The sequence below is a fragment of the Carassius carassius genome, chromosome 40 (assembly GCF_963082965.1).
Source record: "Carassius carassius chromosome 40, fCarCar2.1, whole genome shotgun sequence".
Lineage (NCBI taxonomy): Eukaryota > Metazoa > Chordata > Actinopteri > Cypriniformes > Cyprinidae > Carassius > Carassius carassius.
The window spans coordinates 26,854,241-26,875,034 of NC_081794.1; the positions used below are offsets into that span (position 1 = coordinate 26,854,241).

Sequence of the window (20,794 nt, forward strand, 5' to 3'; positions counted from 1 at the left end):
CTTCGCTGTGTTTACTGTCAGGGCCCAGGTCTGGCAGAATCTCTGCAGGAGGTTAAGGTGCTGCTGCAAGCCTTCTTTAGTAGGTGAGAGCAACACCAAGTCGTCTGCATACAGCAGAGCTCTGATCTCGGTGTTGTTCAGGGTGAGGCCAGGTGCCGTGGAACTCTCTAACTGGTTTGCTAATTCATTGATATATAGATTGAAGAGAATTGGACTGAGATTGCACCCCTGCTTCACTCCCCGGCCCTGGGAGAAGAACGCTGTTTGTTTGTTTCCAATCTTTACGGCACATTCACTTTTTGTATACATGTTCTTAATCAAATCATATGTTTTTCCTCCAATGCCACTTTCGAGTAGTCTACAGAAGAGGCCTTCGTGCCAGATGGAATCAAAGGCTTTTTGGAAGTCAACAAAACAGGCATATACCTTTCTTTTCTTAATGTTTAGTTCTTGATCAATTAGAGTCTGGAGTGTAAATATATGGTCCGTTGTGCGGCAATTTGGCAAAAAACCAATTTGGCATTTATGTAGAATATTGTGGTCATCAAGCAAGTTGACAAGTCGTTTATTAACGATGTTGCAGAATATTTTTCCCAGGTTACTGGATACACATATTCCTTTGTAGTTATTTGGGTCATATTTATCTCCGGATTTATGAATTGGGGTTATTAAGCCTTTGCTCCAGATGTCTGGAAAAGTTCCAGTTGATAGAATTGTATTGAATAGTTTTAGTATAGCCAATCTGATTTTATGATCCGAGTATTTGATCATTTCGTTGAGGATTCCATCTACACCACAAGCCTTTTTTCCTTTCAGGGACTGGATGACCTCTGCTAACTCTTGTTCTGTGACAGGGTAATCTAGAGGGTTTTGGTTGTTTTTTATCACCGCCTCCAGAGTTTTCAATTTTGTGAGTATCTTGTACTGATCATTATTTTTTGTAATAGTACTGTATAAATCACTAAAGTGATTAATCCAAGTATTTCCATCTTGAATGGCCAATTCATCCTGCTGGGTTTTGTTTAGGTTGTTCCATTTCTCCCAGAACTGGTTGGACTCTAAAGATTCCTCAATTTCACAGAGTTGCTTTTTGTTGTGTTGTTCTTTTTTAGTTTTTAGGGTGTACTTGTATTGTTTCAGAGTGGCCTCATATTTACAGCGTATATTGTGGTTATCTGGGTCCCTATGCTTTTCATTAGATAATTTCCTTAAAGTTTTCCTTAGGTTTTTGCATTCAGTGTCAAACCATTTGTTACTGTTCATTTGTTGAAGTTTTGGTTTGGAGGCTTTCAAATTAGACAATGAAGCCAAATGATGAAATATTGAATTGATTTTGTCCACAGCTGAATTTACACCAGAACTATTCTGGGGAAATGTTGCATTTATAAATAAATGAGTTAAATCATATATGTTTTGATTTTCCAGTGCCTTTTGGTACGCGCCCACGCTGTTTGGGGTCCATCTGTATGAGTATGTGCTGTTGATCAGTTCACAGGCACTGGGGGCTCTAGACTTAGACTGGGCCCTTTGAAGATATAGTGTGATTTTGCTGTGGTCTGAGAGGGGTGTGAGGGGGCTGACTGTGAAAGCTCTGAGAGACACTGGATCTAGATCTGTAATGAAATAATCTATCACACTACTGCCAAGAGCTGAGCTGTAAGTGTAGCGACCCAGAGAGTCCCCTCGTAGCCTGCCGTTGACTATGTACAGACCCAGTGTACGGCATAGCTGTAAAAGCTGCACACCGCTTGTGTTGGTAAGCTTGTCAAAGCTCTTTCTAGAAGGACATTCAGGGAGGGGGAAGCAGGTGCTTCCAGGTAAGTGTTTGTCTCCCTGGGTGTTCATAGTGTCAGCTCTTTCCCCTGTTCGAGCGTTCAAGTCCCCACAGATTAATACATTTCCCATGCTTTTATAATGGTTAATTTCCTCCTCAAGAATAGAGAAGATATCTGGGTTGTAGTAGGGGGATTCTGATGGAGGTATATAGATGGCACATATGTAGACATGTTGCTCAGCACAAATCATCTGTTTGTTAAGTTTCAACCATATATAAGATTCTTCTTTTTTAATTACTGTGATGGATTGGCTCAGTTCTGATTTACACCATATAATCATGCCTCCTGAATCTCTGCCTTGAGTTATTGTGGGATTTTTTGTTGATGATATAATGATCTCAGTGTAGCCGTGAGGACGACCAGTGGAAATATCTTCTCTGCACCATGTCTCCTGTAGAACTATGATGTCAGAGTCTTTTAACTCTCTATTAAAATCTGAGTTTCTGCTTTTTAAACCAAAAGCTGATGATCTCAGACCTTGAATGTTCCAACATGTTATTGTAAACGATTTCATCTCCAAGTGTAATCTGTTCAAAAATTAGACAAACACCTTATATCCTAACTAACACCTAATAGTAAACTATATATTAAAACAATATAATAATAATAATACTAGTAACAAACGAGAAGAAAAAAAAAAAGAAGAAAAAAAAAAAAGGAAAATATTGTTGTAGGTAAATTAACAAAATATTAAACTTTGTTAATATATTTATATAATAATAATATATTAATATATTTTTAACAAAATATTAAATTCTCTCTCTCTCTCTCTCTCTCTCTCTCTCTCTCTCTCTCTCTCTCTCTCTCCCTCTCTCTCTCTCTCTCTCTCTCTCTCCCTCTCTCTCTCTCTCTCTCTCTCCCTCTCTCTCTCCATGCAGACTGCTGACTCTACAGTGATTTCACAGTTTCCAGGAGCTGCTTGCTACAGAATAAACACTATTACCAACCCATGACACACTCAATCCCACTTACCATCAGGTGACGCGTGTCTGTCTTCTGCTAGCTGAAGAACACTCCTGAACTGCATGTCAGCTTAATAACAGTTTGCTGTTTCTGTTTACAGTAGAGATACGACAGAAATGATTGCGGGGGAAGGATCACGAAACGTCTGGATTTAAACACAAAATACCCACATACAGTGCACCTCAACATGCCAGCACATGTGTGCACCAAATCAGATAAATACACACACTAGAGCTAAAATAAAAAACACAATGGTTCTTCATTTAAAGCTGAAGTCTGAAATTCCTTATAATGTTAAATTTAAAATGAACTCTTTACATTTTCTCACATAAAATACATTTTGGATTCAAACCATGTACAATGTTAAAGATGTTTTTAGCACTCTTTCCCCTCATCTCAAACTGTTCCATCCCTGAAGTCTAATTGGACAAGATCCTCACAGAATCACAGTGTGATTTTAACACTTTTCATCTCGAAGAGCTCGTCTGCATTAAAAGATGACTGATAAGTGTTAAAGAATAAGTCACTTTAACAAAAGATCTTTTAATTATTATATTATATATTGTTAGATTTTTAATTAATATATATCTGTTATATTTTTAGATCAAATTTATAAAGAGAAAATTATCATTTCTAGGAATATTTTGGTGAAACTGTTAAATTGAAAAATGCAAATTAACAAAAACTTTAGGTAATTCTTCATGTTTGTGCTAGTTCACAGTGCATTAACTAACGTTAACATGCAACTTTTGATCTTACAAATGTATAAATTAAGATATTAAGGAGTTTAAGTAAGTTTCTTCAGCCAAAATATGATTTCTTTCTCATTTATTTTGTTATCTGTATTAAATATGACTCAGGCATATCAGCCCAATCATCTACTAAACTGAGTGGGAACTTCAGTGGACTTGCTGAGCGTTTTTTCCCCTACTTTCTACAATATCGCTCTGTCTCTGTGAATCAGACCAACGGGTCTCTAGAAAACTAAGCGAGGGATATTTGTCCTGGCGGGAGCTGATCGTCTAATTCAGACAAATCTCAAGCAAAGTCAACTCTGGAGTAAGCATTAAAACAGCCCCCGGAGTTAAACCAACAGAGAACAATAGCCTTTTCATTTGATTCTTCTAGATTACATTTAAGTTGCTTGTTCCTTCTCTGGGTTTTCATTAATATCTCGCCTCATCCTTCCGTTTCATTACCCGGGCGTTCTTTATTCTCTCTGATCCATCTACCATGTGGTTTAATACAGTGACCCATTTAAGAGAAATAGACCTCGTTGACTCACCCAATCACATTTTCACAAGCCCACAGCCACCACCAAACAACAACAACAACAGCGCATTAACCGCTCAAAGAGTCTCGACCGGCAAGCTAACCGTCCAACAGACTTCCAATAATGCCATGTTTGCCTTCGGCGCAATGCATCCTTGCATTAATGCAGGCCATGACCCAGAGGTCACATCAGAGATGCAGCGGCCAGAATGATGCCAGACAGCAGTCTCATCATCTTCTTGAGGGTTACCATGGAAACATGACAACCAGTTTGGTTTGATAAACTAAGATTGCGGGCTTGGGCTCTGCGTGACAAACGCACACGCACATTCAATCAGAAAAAAATACACTAGACCTCTACAAATGAGGAAATACCTAATCTCTTTTTGCAAGCAAAACTGTTTTGGTGGCAGCTATATTTTATCACCCAGTCGAACATATTGACCACACAATTCATTTACAAAGGGTATTTTTAGTTCAGAAATTGCCATTTCAGTCTGGAACTTGCTGAAATCTTTCCTGGAGAAGCACAGACTGACACGCAAATCAATTCTGCTCCAGCCTTCTGCAGATTTGATGATAAGCTAATGTGGGTTATGGCTTTAAACAAGTATATTGCATCTGTCATAGACACATCTCACACAACTAATAAGGTTGTCTGCCAGATCTTGACTGAATAAATCAATCTGGTTTTATCTAAGTACTGCTGAAGCCAAATTGGTTTTGTGGGTCAGCCAAAAGTGTCACCTTGTTCCAGAACATGGACAATTTACGGTCTATTATTATTATTATTATTATTATTATTATTGTTGTTTTTCTATATCTTAAAAATTATATATAAATATAAATATTTTGGGAAAGACTCTTTAAGCACAGCAGTCTAAAAAAGATCAATTAAACAATAACTTAAATACTATTTATTCAATCTATTACACAATCTCCATTGATCATTATACATTATACAAACCAATGTTGTTTTCATTAATTAAAAAAAAGCTATAAAAAATATAAATAAAAATTGTATTGCTGCTTTGTTTTGTTTTAAATGTTAACAACTTGCCTTGACAAGTAATGTAAATAAGCTTAAATTACATGTACCAATGCTTTAAACGTTAATTTTTAAGTAAAACTATACAAAAATATATATTTTGAAATTATATGAAATATGAATATTAGATGATAAAAAACTGATTAGAGTATATATATATATATAAATACTCTAATAGTAGGCCTATTAATAATACAAAAATAACACTGATATGGCCATAAAAACAAAACCAAACATTTGCTAATGAAGCACAAATAACCAAAGCCCTCCATATTGTTAAAGTAACAAAAGTGCACTTTTAGAAACATACATATATGCATATACTGTATATACATATTCTCTCCTTCTGTTATGTTCCAGTACACCTTAATTTTCTCGGTTTTATTTATAACCTTATTTTGATGTTGAACTTTCAATTTTGAAATCCCTGGAGGTCTGCGGTTAAAAAATATTGTAAAAATATCTGAGCAAACATAAAACTGGCATGAAACCGACACTTTAAACCATCTACAATGCATATTTTACACAGACAATCAATTTGCAAATAGCACCAAGATGAATGTTTCCCTCATGAATATTAATTAGGCAATGTCATAGAATACAGAACAACATTGCAAGCTAATTAATATTCATGAACCAAGTTTAAAAACCCTCCCACAAACCCTTTGCATTGCTTGAAAAGACTTCTCAACAACTTTCTACTATGTTCTTTTTAAATGCTTTTTGACCTTTTATTTTGACGTAACACAGCAGGATGAATCAGATCATTTTCACCCTGCAACATCACAGCGTGTGAGCAGAATTCCTCAGAGATGCTTTCCAGATGCCCAGCTCTCAACCTGACAGTCTAGCAGCCTGCCGTGCCGTGTGAGAGCAGATTGCCAGTGCCATGTTGTTGATTAAGGTTGGATAAGGCTGTTTCTCGCACGGGTTGGTTTGTGAGAAAGAACTATAAAAATCTGGGCCTCATTGGATTTACACTGTGCACCATTGTCCTGTTCACAGACACACACACACACACACACACACACAAACCCAGCTCTCACAACAAGATGCCACGAATCTGAGCCCTTCAGGCTGAGTGTGTGTCTCTTTTCCTGCATGCAGGGTCACATGAGGGGTGGCATCATACAGAGGGGTGTGGCCACAGTCTGACCAATCAGGGAGAATAAACAGGAGGTAAACATTCCGGTGCACCCGTCACCTGCACACAGCTATAACAACCTGACTAATGCAAATCTTTGACAGTTTAAAGCCAACATGATGCTGCAGTTGCAATCCATTTTTACTTTTAAAACTGACATTTCTGAATGAAACCGGATATGAAACTAGAATGACAAATGTAAGCCGGGACTTGATTTTAATGCAACAGTGAGGTTAAACCAAAACTATTGAAAATCATTTATACTGATTGAATAAAGTTGAAATAAACTAAAATATAAATATTACTTGAAAGTTTCAAATGTAAATCATCTACACAAATTAAATTCAAGTTAAAGCTGCAACCCATTTTACTTCTAAAATCTGACATGTTTCTGAATGAAACAACCCACAAAAGGAAGCATGTAAACGGGTTTGGAACATGACCGAACTTTTCTATTAAGCTGCTGGTTAAAGGCAGACGGTGTTTCAGCATCTTTAACATTGGTAAAACACACAAGACGTCTCCCTCTCACTCCCCTCAATGTCTCTGCGATCGTTTCAGTCTTTTCATTTCCTGCGGTATCTCGGCTCAGGACCAATCAAAGCTAGGATTGCCTCCCCTGGTTTCCTGCATGGATTTCATGTCTCATTAATAAAATGTCAGTACACACACTTTCTATGTATTTTCATTCAATGTCACGTCAATGTCCTGTCCTGCGCACAGTCCTGAATGGAGACTGACATTCTTCTAAACCAATCACACAGTCTGGGGTCAATGCAGCTTATAGTGAGAGATGGACTGGTCTATAAGTAAAGGCCAAAAAACATCACCCATGCCTAGAGTGGACGAGAGACAGTGTGTGTGTGTGTGTGTGTGTGTGTGTGTGTGTGTGTGTGTGTGTGTGTGTGTGTGTGTGTGTGTATGTGTGTTTGTGTGTGTGTGTGTGTGTGTGTGTGTGTGTGTGTGCGCAGTATTAGCACATGCTGTCCCCCATCTGCCGGCTGATAAGTTATTTCCTTTCCTGTGCAGCCGGGTTTCCTGCTTGAGTTTAAAACACACTTCTTAACCTTTGGATAAGATACATACACCCACACACAATGCTTAAAAAGGTGCTGGATGCCCCCCCACACACACACACACACACTGTCTATCCACAGACATTTATGCACAAAACCTGCTGGAATATCTCCATGCTTTCAGGCCTCTGTGGAGCATTCGCTAATGATGTGAGACGCTGTGCCAGCGAAGCAGCAATAAGAGGAACAATGAGAAAACAAAATGAACAAGAAAAATCCTTTGAATATTCCTGCAGATGCTGAGAGCATCAGAGAGTGTGACTGTGCTGAACACACAGCTTTCATAACCACACACAATATGATGAACAATAAAGAAACATGTGAAATGAACCCGCCGTGCCAGACGTTCTATGCCTGGATAGTTTGAATGAAATTGGCTCTTAAAACATAAATTAGACCATTTGTGTGTCTGTCTGTGTATCATTTTACATTTCAGAGGCAAGTATATTTAAGGCACTAGTTCATCCAAAAATGGAAATTTGCTGATGATGTTCTCATCCTCAGGCCATCCAAGATGTGGAAGAGTTTGTTTCTTCATCAGATCTGGAGAAATGTAGCATTACATCACTTGATCACCAACAAATCCTCTGCAGTGAATGGGTGCCGTCAGATTGAGAGTCCAAACAGCTGATAAAAACATCATAATAATCCACAAGTTATCCACACATCACTCCAGTCCATCAGTTAACATCTTGTGAATTGAAAAGCTGCATGTTTGTAAGAAATGTTAATGTCAAACCATTGCTTCTTGATAAAATACTATTCCCGTTTCTAAATATTGCTTTCTCCAGTGAAAAAGTAATCTCGCCTGAATCAAAAGAGAAATCTGCACAGATCAAGCACTGTTTACAAGTGAAAACAGTTCTAAACAAATATGTGGGTGGATTTTGATGTGAGAGACAACAGGAGATGGATTTTATCCGTTTAAAGCATCCGTTTAAAAGTTAAAAGGCCTTAATGATGCATTTGTTTCAAATAAACACAGCTTTTTACTTCACAAGATGTTAACTGATGGACTGGAGTGAAGTGAATTACTTGTGAATTATCATGATGTTTTTATCAGCTGTTTGGACTCTCATTCTGACGGCACCCGTTCACTGCAGAGGATCAACTGGTGAGCAAGTGATTCAATGCTACATTTCTCCAAATTAATCTACATCTTCGATCGTCTGAGGGTGATGATACTTTTTATATCCATGCAGGACATAACAGCATTTTCCTTGTTCTTTTGAACTAAAGAATTTGACGAACTTTTAACATACTCAAAAATCCCTCTATTCAGAAACTGTCAGAAACGGCTTGCTCAGAAATCATCAAATTGACATCACAACCATGAGCCAACATATGACCGATCATATTTATGTATCTACATCTACTCTATTCACCAACTACACAAACTGTAGGCAATCATAACATACTCATTTACAGATGAAGTCTTAAAGGTACAGTAGCAAAAAACGCTGGTTGTCCCTTTCTGACTTTTTTGAGGGAGAAGTCGGAAAATTGTAATTTAAACTATATTACTCCTTGGAAAAAACAAAACAAAAAAAAAACCTTGACTAACCTTCAAGTTAAAAAACAACTTTCTGAGTTTTTTTCAGCTAGATTGACTGAGGAAATGTTGACTGTACCTTGAGCAGTGATGTTTCAGTGTATGATTTGGTCCATTGTAGCAAGTGAGATGTAGGAGGAATCCAACCATCACATCACTCCTTCAGCCTAAAAACCTTCTATCTATCTATCTATCTATCTATCTATCTATCTATCTATCTATCTATCTATCTATCTATCTATCTATCTATCTATCTATCTATCTATCTATCTATCTATCAGATCCACAGAATGAAGAGGTGCAGAAGAAATCCAGGAGCTCAATGCAGCAGCACAATGAGATCTGAAGAGGAACAAGACAGACAGACAGCAATAGGTTAGATGTTTATTCAGGTAATTATGTAAGCCAGCAATTATCACAAAAAAAAAAAAAACATGACAGGGCGATCAGGCCCCGATATGAAGCTTTAATCAAATGGCTACATAATAAAATGCATCAGCAAATAAATGCACAATTAAAAGCATAATTAAACGCATAAATAAATGCATAATTACATGCATAAATAAATAAATATATAAATACATAATTAAATGCCTAAATAAATAAATGCACTATCAATCAATCAATAACAAATGCATTTGCGTTAAGAAAGAGACTACAAAGTGAGTTAAGAACAAGCATTAAACTAGCACAGTTATAAAGGAAATTGGTTACTAGGGAGTAGGGACAATGGTCAATTACATAGTTTAGCGTTATTATATACAAATATTTGACTGCAGAATGGCACAACTGTCCAATCAGAATCAAGCATTCCACAGAGCCATGCAATAATGATCTTCAAACAACGAGAATGAGGACAATGAATGGAGTCTTAAGATCCAATTCAATTTTACAGATTTCCACTCACATGCAAGTGGGAAAAAACACAGAACTGCACATGGTAATCTTTAGTGTTCAATCATGAACTTAATTACATTTCACTCATTGATTGATTGATTGATTGATTGATTGATTGATTGATTGATTGATTGATTGATTGATTGATTGATTGATTGATTGATTGATTGATTGATTCATTCATTCATTCATTCATTCATTCATTCATTCATTCATTCATTCATTCATTCATTCATTCCTCTGTGAAGGATTTATTTAAAAAGAAATTAATAATTAATTACTAAAAAAAATATTTCATTGTTATCCTGATGATACGCAGATCTATATCAGCATGCACCCTGATCCCAATCTTGCGGTTACAGCCCTTAGCACCTGCTTCGATGCGATAAAAGCCTGGATGCATGATCATTTTCTTAAGCTTAACCAAGAAAAAAACAGAACTTCTTTTTGTCGGTACGTCAACATCTTTACTCAAACTTAATATTTTAGAGTTGACAACTGTCAAGCACTTGGTTACTCCGTCCCTACAAGTGCGTAATCTTGGTGTTATGTACGACTCTGAACTTATGTTCGATGCACATATAAAAAAGGTATCAAAGATTGCATTTTTCCATCTTAGAAATGTCGCTAGACTGCAACCATTTCTATCGTTGTCAGATGCAGAAAGGCTTATAAATGCCTTTATTACATCGAGGCTTGATTACTGCAATGCGCTCTATCTTGGTCTCCCAAATAAATCAATCAAAAAATTACAATATATACAAAATTCAGCCGCCAGGTTATTGACACATACAACTTTTGTCATTTACTAATCTGATTGCAGTCATGCTGTATTTTTCTAAAACGCCAGATTTTGTTATTATATCCCATTAACTTTGAAGTTCAAACAAATTTAGAAAGATCCAACAGCAAGTTTCTATTCATTTCTAGCGTCAATATTAGTCTTTATTGTCTGACAGGTCGAAATCAAGCAAGATTTGAGGTATAAATCATGTCCATAACACAAACAATGCAGGACAGTCATGCGCTGAAGTACACAGGGTTACAGGTTTGTTCAAGTAATAGCATCACTAACAGCAGGTTCCACTGATGACATTCCCTCTTAATAGCTCTCTCAGAACAAGTCCTGTTAAACACAACCGCTTCAAACACACAAATCACACAGGAAATCGACTTCATGCCTCATTTCTATTGACCTCAATGTTGCCGTTTTGTAATGAGACTGAATATATTTAACAGCCACCATCCAGCATTCACTTCAGATTCTCCAACCGTCCATCCATCAGATTCAGAAGCCGTTTTAAAATTTAAAGAGCTCTCGTCATGGCCACACATGGCAGAGATGCCTTCTGTGTGTGTTATAATCCCAGCAGTCCCTCCTGGGGACGGCATGCATGAATTTAGATGAGCGCCAGAGATGGAATGGAGTGGGAGGAGGCTTTGGATAAAGACTGAGAAAAGAAAACGCACTTGATAGACACGAGGAGGAGGAGGAGGAGGACAGACAGAGGTGACAGTAAAATTTATCTACCTGGGAAAAGCTGCAAGGGTACAGAATCTACACGATTCTGCATTTCAAGCTGTTACTATGGTGAGCATCTATAGTCTAGCAACCAATTGAGTGGGGTTAACATGCGGGTTACCAAGTTTTTAGGAAAGAGGGTAAAGTGGCCACACCTCATAGAATGTCTTTTGGAGGTGGGGGGTGGGGTGGTTGTATATTACAAATCAAAAGACTGTCCAACTTTAACATGTGTTATACTGTAAACTACAAATGTTACATTTAAATGTTGCTATTTAATTTTTATTTTTTGATGAAATAACAGATGGTTAAAATAACAAAAAAAGATGTACATTTTAATATTCCATTTTTTAACACAATATCGGTGTTTTAAATTTTAAGAAATTTACATTTGGTGTAGGGGTGACCCCAAATAGTCGACGATTCGATGCTTTGATTCGTGAAGCCTGATTCGACTACCAAACTAACAGTCGAATATTCGCGGGGTGTTATGATTATGCCATTTTGACTATATGGGGGAGGTAATATGTCTGATTTCACATAGAACTTTCACATAGAACATAAAACTGGTTTTCTCCTCATAAGTTAATATGCAGCCTATTATGAAAAAGCCGTGAATAAGAATCTGAAAAGAAAGAAGCTTCAAATAAATATTTTAAAGTGCGTGAATAAATCCAACCACCCCTATAGATTTGTTTCACTTCCATAATCCGTGACAGACAGAGGAGCATCTTGGCGGCAGGGATTTAAAACTTTACCAAGACTCAAACTGACACAGGCAGAGACTGGATTTTTTCGAACAGGTAGGGTTCAGGTGATTTCAAAACATTTCAGCCGGTGTATATATATCGTGGATATATTATTTACCTGATATAAAATGTATTTGGCGCTTCATTGAAGTACTACGGTGATTATCTCTTCAGCGCACAGCGCGAGTAGGACAAACAACAATGCAGAATATTAATAACTATGACTGGACTGTCACACACATACCATTATAATGAGAAAACCATTATAATAAAATGCTGTGAATCTTTAGAGTTTAGCTGCCGTGTTTCTGCACATTGTTTAGTGAAGAACGCGTCCACAAAAGGAGTTCGCATTCAGAGCCGTGCAGATATGTTGGGCATTCTGGCTATTTTTGCAGATAACTTTAATATTAGGACTAATATGCTTGCTATGTTGTATAAATAACGAAGCGTATTCTGGCTACATTAAATAATGAGGATAATCCCATTGATTAAAAATGTGCTATCAAATGCTCACTCTACTGGTCATCTTCAGCACACGCAGCTCAAAACAGAAATGCAGAACATTAATAACTACTGTAAAAATTGTGAATTGTTAGGATTTCGCTGACTTTAAGTGTTAACTATATCTTAATCAAAACATAAAAACATTATTTACCCCATTTACATCAGTAATTATGGCTGTTGAATGTCTGACTTGATTCAATGTATTTTGCCCCGCCCCCAAACATATGATTTGACTATTAGTCGAATATCAGCAAGATTCGAAAATTCCGATTTGACTATGAAAATCCTTAGTCAGGGACACCCCTAATTTGGTGGAATAATCCTGATTTTTTTTATAGCAAAAAAAAAAACTTTTATTTTTTGACTTACTGTCATTAAAAATAATAATAATAATAATAATAATAATAAATAATTATTATATCAGACCTATACAGAATAAAATAAATAATATTAATGTTTTTAAATTTTAACTTAATCAAAGCAGCTGTCTCAATGACCGGCTTTGGTGACATGCAAGTTTATTCTTCCACTAAGCAAAAAGAAATACATCTTGTATATCATGACTGACCAAAGCAATACTAATATAATGCAAACAAAAATTCTCCATGGAAATGTATGAGGCGTAACATCAATAAACGCTGGTCTCTGAGCCTCTCTCTGTGTTTGTGTCATCCCAGGTGAGCAGGAAGATTTCTGTGTAACCTTTTAGAGAGCAGATAAAAGCAGCAGATCTCGGCCGGATGATGCCCTGCCCGTGAACTCTGGATGTGGCTCATGATGAGGAGTGAATGATCCCTGATCTCCTCTCATGCTCCACAGTCAGAGTCTCTCACGCTGAGCATCTGCGCAAATGTTTTCTGCTTCAGTTGCATGATAACAGCCTTTCGTTCTCTGGATATGGTAGCAAAACTGGTCTAATAAACTGAGCGCTGAGCACAGCACAGAAGCATCCTGAATGAACAGAGCTAAATAAATTATAAAAATTTATAAAAATTATAAAAATTAATTATTTTTCAAAAGTTGTAAATAAAACTGAAGAGTACTTTATAATTATTTGTGAAATTTACTAACAATTTCTCAGTGAAAACTGTTTCTATACCATTTTTTTTAAGTATGGAAGCAGATGCAAGTTGTCAGCTTCATTCACGTCCATTTTTTGGAATAAAGTCAGTGTTCATAAAAATGCATGAGTTTTACAAATACAGTAAATACACAGAGAGAACTGGTAAAAAACTATTTTCAGTAATTGCACAAAGAAAAGAAATACCAAGTGAAAAAATAACTGATTTTTTTTTAACAAATAAGAAAAAGTATTTATTTAAATAAAAATGTTATATTCTTCAGAAATAAATGTATATCAACTAAAAAAAACATTTATTATTATAACAAATAAAAATGTTTAAATAAAATGTAATATAAAAAAACTAAAATAAATAAAGAACTATTAAATAAAAAAGTGAAATAAGAAAATAATAAGAATAATAAAAGTAAATAGAGCCCACATTTAAGTCTGTGCACTTTTATTATTATTTTATTTTATTTTTTTCAAGAAAATAATATGTGGTAGCTTTGAACCTCAATAGCATGTCACAACTTTACAAAACACATGATATAAAGAATCATTCATGTGTGCAGCACCGAGTTTATGGGTCAGGGGTTCTTTAAATCCCCAATGCAAAGTATGAGCAATAATACTAGTGAGTCCTACCTCAGCAAGCACTACTAATAAATTATACAGTCAGAAAGATTTGAACAGTGCTATTAAATGTGCAAAGGCCATTCCCATTGCTACTTCATGAATGCATAATACTGCTGAGACCCACAGTGCTCTACGTGTCCTATCTCATCCAATCACCTTCAACCTCTCCTGAGACGCTAAACATCCCTGAATCAAAGACCAACAACTGCTGTTTTTCAGAAAGAGCAGGTAAATACACAAACCAGCTCAGTATCTGGATGTGTGTGTGTGTGTCCTTGAGCAGATCTCACTAATTAGCAGCGTTTGTTCTGCCAGTAGACAGTCTTCTAGCACTAGATCAGGGTTTATATTTAAAACCTCCATTAGCACACAATATATGAGCCAAAAACGGTTCGAATTGACCAGGATTACAACGGTCCTGTAAATACTCTACAAAGCCTCTTTGAGTGAAAGTAGAGTCGTGTAATGCGCACATTTGCGTTTGACACCGTGATTCATGATGGATTTATCAATAGCCGCTCCTTATGAGACTCACCCACATACACAAGAAAACTCTGGCTAAAAACTCTTTATAATGGTTTTCAATTAAACCATTCAAGGTTCTTCACCCTTGAAATAGGCCCTGCATGTTGAGACTGAAAGGATAAAATCACTCTAAACTTGCCTGTGCAAAACTATATCCAAGAAAAATCTATATACAATATCAACTCAAGTATTGCAGAGATGCAGCTATTTTTTTTTCTTCTTAAAGCAATAGTTCACCCAAAAAATAAAATTAGATGACAATTTACTCTCGGGCCATCCAAGATGTAAAGTAAATTAGATTTTGTTTCTTCATCAGATTTGGATAAATGTATTCCATCACTTGCTCACCAATGGATCCTCAGCAGTGAATGGGTGCCGTCAGAATGATAGTCCAAACAGCTGATAAAAACATCACAATAATCCACAAGTAATCTATTATTGAACTGTTTTGGCTTATAAACGGTGCTTGATCTGTGCATAGTTCTCTCCTGATTTAGATGAGACATTTTTTCACTGTATGAAGCGTTATTATGGATTATAGACTCTTTTTTTTTGCCAGAAGCAAAGGTTCGAAGACATTTCTTAATGATGCAGCTTTTCACTTCACAAGATGTTTTAAAATTGATGACTAGAGTGGTGTGGATTACTTGTGGATTACTGTGATGGTTTTATCAGCTGTTTGGACTCTCATTCTGACGGCACCCATTCACTGCAGAAGATCTACTGGTTGGCTATTCCCACTCATACGGTTACTTTAATAATTAACTTGATTATTAGAACTATTAAATCAACTAAATGGATGATAAATGCAACAATTTACCAGATAATTTAGCTTTTGCTCTATGCCAACAAACAAAGTTCACTTATTTTTCCTCACAAACTAACAGATCTCTTTGCTGTTTTTGATTGCTTCCACTGTTCTCATTTGTAAGTCGCTTTGGATAAAAGTGTCTGCTAAATGAATAAATGTAAATGTAACTAACAAAAACAACAAAGGCCTAAGTATAGCCAATTACTTCATGAAAATACACATTTCACAATATATATGGTTAATATAATGCATAATAATAATGTTAATTGAACTTGCACTTTGCATTACAGATAAATGCAAAAAAATCCAGGCATTTCCTACAGCAATTACATTGTTCAAATGCATGACCAGAAGGTAGAAACTCATCAAAAGGATGAATTTACAGCTCAAAATGAACATATTTGTACAGAGGAATTATATGTAAGTGCACTGAATTTCTGCATTCAATTTCAAAGAGATATTATTTTAGATGCTGTTCTCTGTAAAACGAAGGCAAACAGTGAAAAGTGGCTGACAAGCTTTAAAAAAATTAAGTGTTTTTTATGAACAATAATCAAATAAAAAAACTAACTAAAAAGCAAATATAAGCAATAAAAATAAACTGAAAATATTACAATATTAAAAAGACAACAAAAACAATACAGTAACAATTAGAAACAAAAGCAAAATAAAATACAATGAAATCAAAGCAAATAAACAACAAAATAAAATAAATAATATAAAATAAAAAACATTGAAATCAAGTAACAAAAAAACTTTTTAATGACAAAATACAATAACTAAAAGACAAAATAAGATAAAAAATATTATTTGATTTTACTTAATACATAAGAAAATAGAAATTATATGAAATATTATTAAATTAAATTAAATTAAATTAAATTAAATTAAATTAAATTAAATTAAATTAAATTAAATTAAATTAAATTAAATTAAATTAAATTAAATTAAATTAAATTAAATTAAATTAAATTAAAATTAAATTAAATTAAACTCACACGGGTCTAAAGTGTGTTTCTGCTTCTAAGGCCTCCAGAACACTTGCCTCCATAGACTTTGGTCAGTGCATTACTGTAAAACCTAAAAAAAAACTGAGCGGTGAGTCAGATTGATTGTCTGTAGTTGTCAGTACAGCTTCACTGAAGGGAAATGTGGCAATTCAAAGCAGCAGACAGGAAGCTGCCAACACGAGGCGTATCAGATCCCTGTTGGGAGGCTCAAAATATCGCTTTTAATCGTGTGTCATTTCCAGGCCCAAAGAAGCTAATGACGGCCTGGATTCAGCGCCCTGATTTCAACTGTCATAAACCAGGGCCAAACTTCAGTCATTCATACTAATAGCCTGATTTCCTACTTTGAATAACATTCGTATCTGCTTACCAAATCAACACAAAGCAAGCAGAATGAACAAGTTCCCTCACACACACACACACATTATAGAGTTATCTTCTCTATCTCTGTGCACCGCCATTGATTGTTTTCTTTCCATTTAACCTTATTTTCTTTCACTAGTGGGCATCTGTTTCCTGTCAGTGAATATCAGGTTACGAAAGCATATCTCTGGACGGCAGCGTGTGTGTTGTGATCATGCATCATAGATGGACGACAGCAGGACACACAAAGCCGGGATTAAGCGTCTGCCTTTGGGAGGCAGATGTGGGTATTAGTGAATATTATGTGACAGCGAAACGATTTTTGGCAACACAGAATCAGGACGGCTGGGAAAGAGACAGGGATCTGATGCGAGATGAGCCTTTAAACCTCAAATAAACAATCAAGAAATAACTGCAATCATTATTAAAGACTGAAGAAATGTATCTGAAATGTGTTTATATGTGTGTGATTTATGGAATACGTATATATTAAATTATATACGAAATACATATAATTTAAATATTAAAAATATCTATCGACCTATCATACTGTAATATATATCAATTAATTGTTATATGCATATTAATATAATGCAGTACAAAATACAGTGACATATCTTAATGAAACTACGACTGAAAAACATACATAAAATCTTTTATTAAAGATTGAGTATTTGTTATATAGATATTAATAATAATAAATATTTAAATAATGCAAAATAAAAGAAAATATCTTCATAAAACTGAAGTCTAGAAAAAAAAGATATATGTAATATTTAAGTACATAAAATGTAAAAATTATATTATTATTACAATATGAATTTATATAAATATTAGTTGTTTATCAATATCAACTATTCCTAAACATGTTAAAGAAAAAAAATATATGAATGCAAATGTATCTATGATCATCTATAATGCAGAATTCAGTAATATCTAAAAAAATATATTTATGAATGACTTAAAACATATGAAGTATTATATTTGAATATTTAATAAATTAAGTTATATTATGAAAAATAAAATATGTATACAATTGTAATAAATATCTTAATATAATTGTATACAATTATTATTTAACATTAAAATATTTCTTAATATATTTATCCTTTAAGAATTTTTTAATAAATCAAAATACAGTACAATATCTGGTCAATTGTCTGACTTCACCCATGCATGGGCAGGTGTGGCCCCACTTCGCTGCAGTCAAAGACAAGTCTCTGTGTTAGTAAACCACTGATGACCAAAACTCTTCAGACACACATCTATAGCTGGTCAATACTGCAGTGGACTCCAGAGTCCCTGAACACTTCCTGTCCCTGATTTAGCAGCGATCCGTCTCTTCCTCTGCGCTCTTCCTCTCAGATGCTGGCTGCTCGTGCTGCACATAAACAGCCCCAGTGGAAGAAAGGCCTGCATTGTGACACTGCACCTGGACTGGTGTGGCGCGAGTCGGGGTTCTGGACTCAGGGTCCGGTCCAATCTCTGAGTCAGGGCCAGTTCTCTTTGAGAGAGCATCCCACATCTGTGCTGAAAGCCAGGATGTTTTCTGATTAAAGGAATGGCTTAGCCAAAAAATATGGATATTCAGTTATCATTTACTCAGTTTCATGTCATTCCAAACCTGTTTGACTTTATTCCCTCTGTAGAAAACACTAGATGTGCTTAAACCAAATGAGATGCTCTTATTTTACAATTATTTATGAACTATTATATTAATCTAATATCTATTTTATATTATTTCATATTATAAAGGTATATACAGTATATATATATATATATATATATATATATATATATATATATATATATATGGTATATAGACAAGATAGATTATGTTATGTGCTTTTGTCATGCTTAATTAGTGTTAATTAATTAACACTTATTTTATTTTATTTAGTTTAATCTAATATGAGTATAAAATAAAATAAAATAATATTAGTTTAAGCATTTCTTGGTCTGCATTCCACTCAAACAAAATAAAATAAGAAAAACTAAATGAAAATAAAATAAACAGTAAGACACTAGGAAATAATGAACAACCTTTAGGCAAAATGAATATATAATAAAGAATAACGTCAGTCATGAGCATTTCTTGGTCTGCATTCCATTCAAATAAAATGTAAAATAAAATTTAAAATAAAATTTAAGATAAAATTTTAAATAAAATTTAAGATAAAATTTAAAATAAAATTTAAGATAAAGTTTTAAATTAAATGTAAAATTAAATTTAAAATAAAAAAACAGTGAGACACTACAAGATAGTAAAGTACCTCAGGCATAAGATATTTACATTAGTCTGACCATTTCTTGGTCTGCCTTTCACTCAAGTCAAATCAGGCTGAAAGAAAGTCATACAGGTTTGGAACAACATGAGGGTGAATAAATGATGAAAATTCTCGTTTTGAGGGAGCTGTCCCTTTAACGGGGAGAAGTGTGTGTAAGATTTCTTGTAGGCTGTGCTGCAGTGTGAGAGTGTAACCGAGGTGAGCGAAGTTAAACCACAGGCTCTCATTAATCACCTGCGCACTGCCTGCCTTCCCTTCTGCCGAGCACAGGTTTGTATTTTAGGTGAAGCTAATAATAGATATCCTTAACACACACACACACACACCTGTCACCTGTGATTCATTTACGAAGGTATAAACACAAACACACACACACACACACACATCTTCTCAAACACATACAAGGCCAAAAGGGACCTTCGCCAAACAAGAAATGTAAATAAAAATTGGCTTTGGTGAGTAAATGAAAGCAGCTGGCCAGAACCCTTTTTTAATTAGAAAATAACACATGGTTTAAATCACAATATAAGAACAAAAGTCTGACCATGGCTGTTTTTATTATCTTCCTCCAACTTCAGCAATGTGAGAAAAATCAACAGATCAACAACAAAAAACAAGCTCAGAGCCGGCTGATGATATTACCGATACATAAACTAACAAAATATAAACATATTAGTGTTATTATGAACTAAAACAAAAATATTACAAATAGCTTTGTTTACAAAATAAAAACATATTAGACAGAGAAACTAGACAAATGAAATTTAGACACAAACAAGGTTATTAGTCAACTCAAATTAAAACCAGAAATCAAATTGTGTTAGTTAAAATAAACAAATAAATGACAAAATAAAATAAACAAAATTTATAAATAAAATAAACTTAAATGACAAAATAAATAAAATATAAAAAACTGAAAATTATTTTCAGTTAACAGCCAAACATTTCTCATTTTCATTTAGTCTATCGTCATGTATAACTGTAACTGAAACTGAGATATATTTAGATACTAATAAAAGATAAACTAATAATGACCGATGACAAAAATTCACAACAAAATTACTAAAACCTGAATTAAAATGAAAACAGAAAACTAAATCCAAAATGTTACACACACACACACACACACACCTTATATTATACATTATAAGTACAAAAAAACATAAAATTACTAAAACTTCAAATGAAAATATTAGTATAAATAGCCTATAAAATATATAAATCCAAAAAAGATCATTTAAAATAGTAATAAATACAACAGTTACAGTAGTATATTAAAGTACTAATATATATATATATATATATATATATATATATATATATATATATATATATATATATATATATATATATGTATATATGTGTGTGTGTGTGTGTGTGTGTGTGTGTGTGTGTGTGTGTGTGTGTGTGTGTGTGTGTGTGTGTATATATCAAGTTATATCTGGATTACTACACTGAGCAAATCCTTTAATAACAGTTAGGAATTACAATGAACTTTACGTCAGCCCACACTGTAGCTTAAATCAACTGCAC

At 34.6% G+C, this 20,794-nt stretch overlaps 1 protein-coding gene across 3 annotated transcripts in view; it reads right to left on the bottom strand.

Annotated features, from left to right (window-relative positions):
• Positions 1 to 20,794, bottom strand: part of LOC132122481 (receptor-type tyrosine-protein phosphatase epsilon-like) — a 75,300-nt gene that overhangs the window by 24,858 nt on the left and 29,648 nt on the right. For 2 of the 3 annotated variants that reach the window (XM_059532812.1, XM_059532813.1), the window contains exon 2: positions 8,970 to 9,232. The exons of the other annotated variant lie outside the window; for it this stretch is intronic. The gene's annotated coding sequence lies outside the window, so the exon portion shown is untranslated. The remainder of the gene's footprint in view (positions 1 to 8,969; positions 9,233 to 20,794) is intronic. 3 annotated transcript variants of the gene reach the window in all.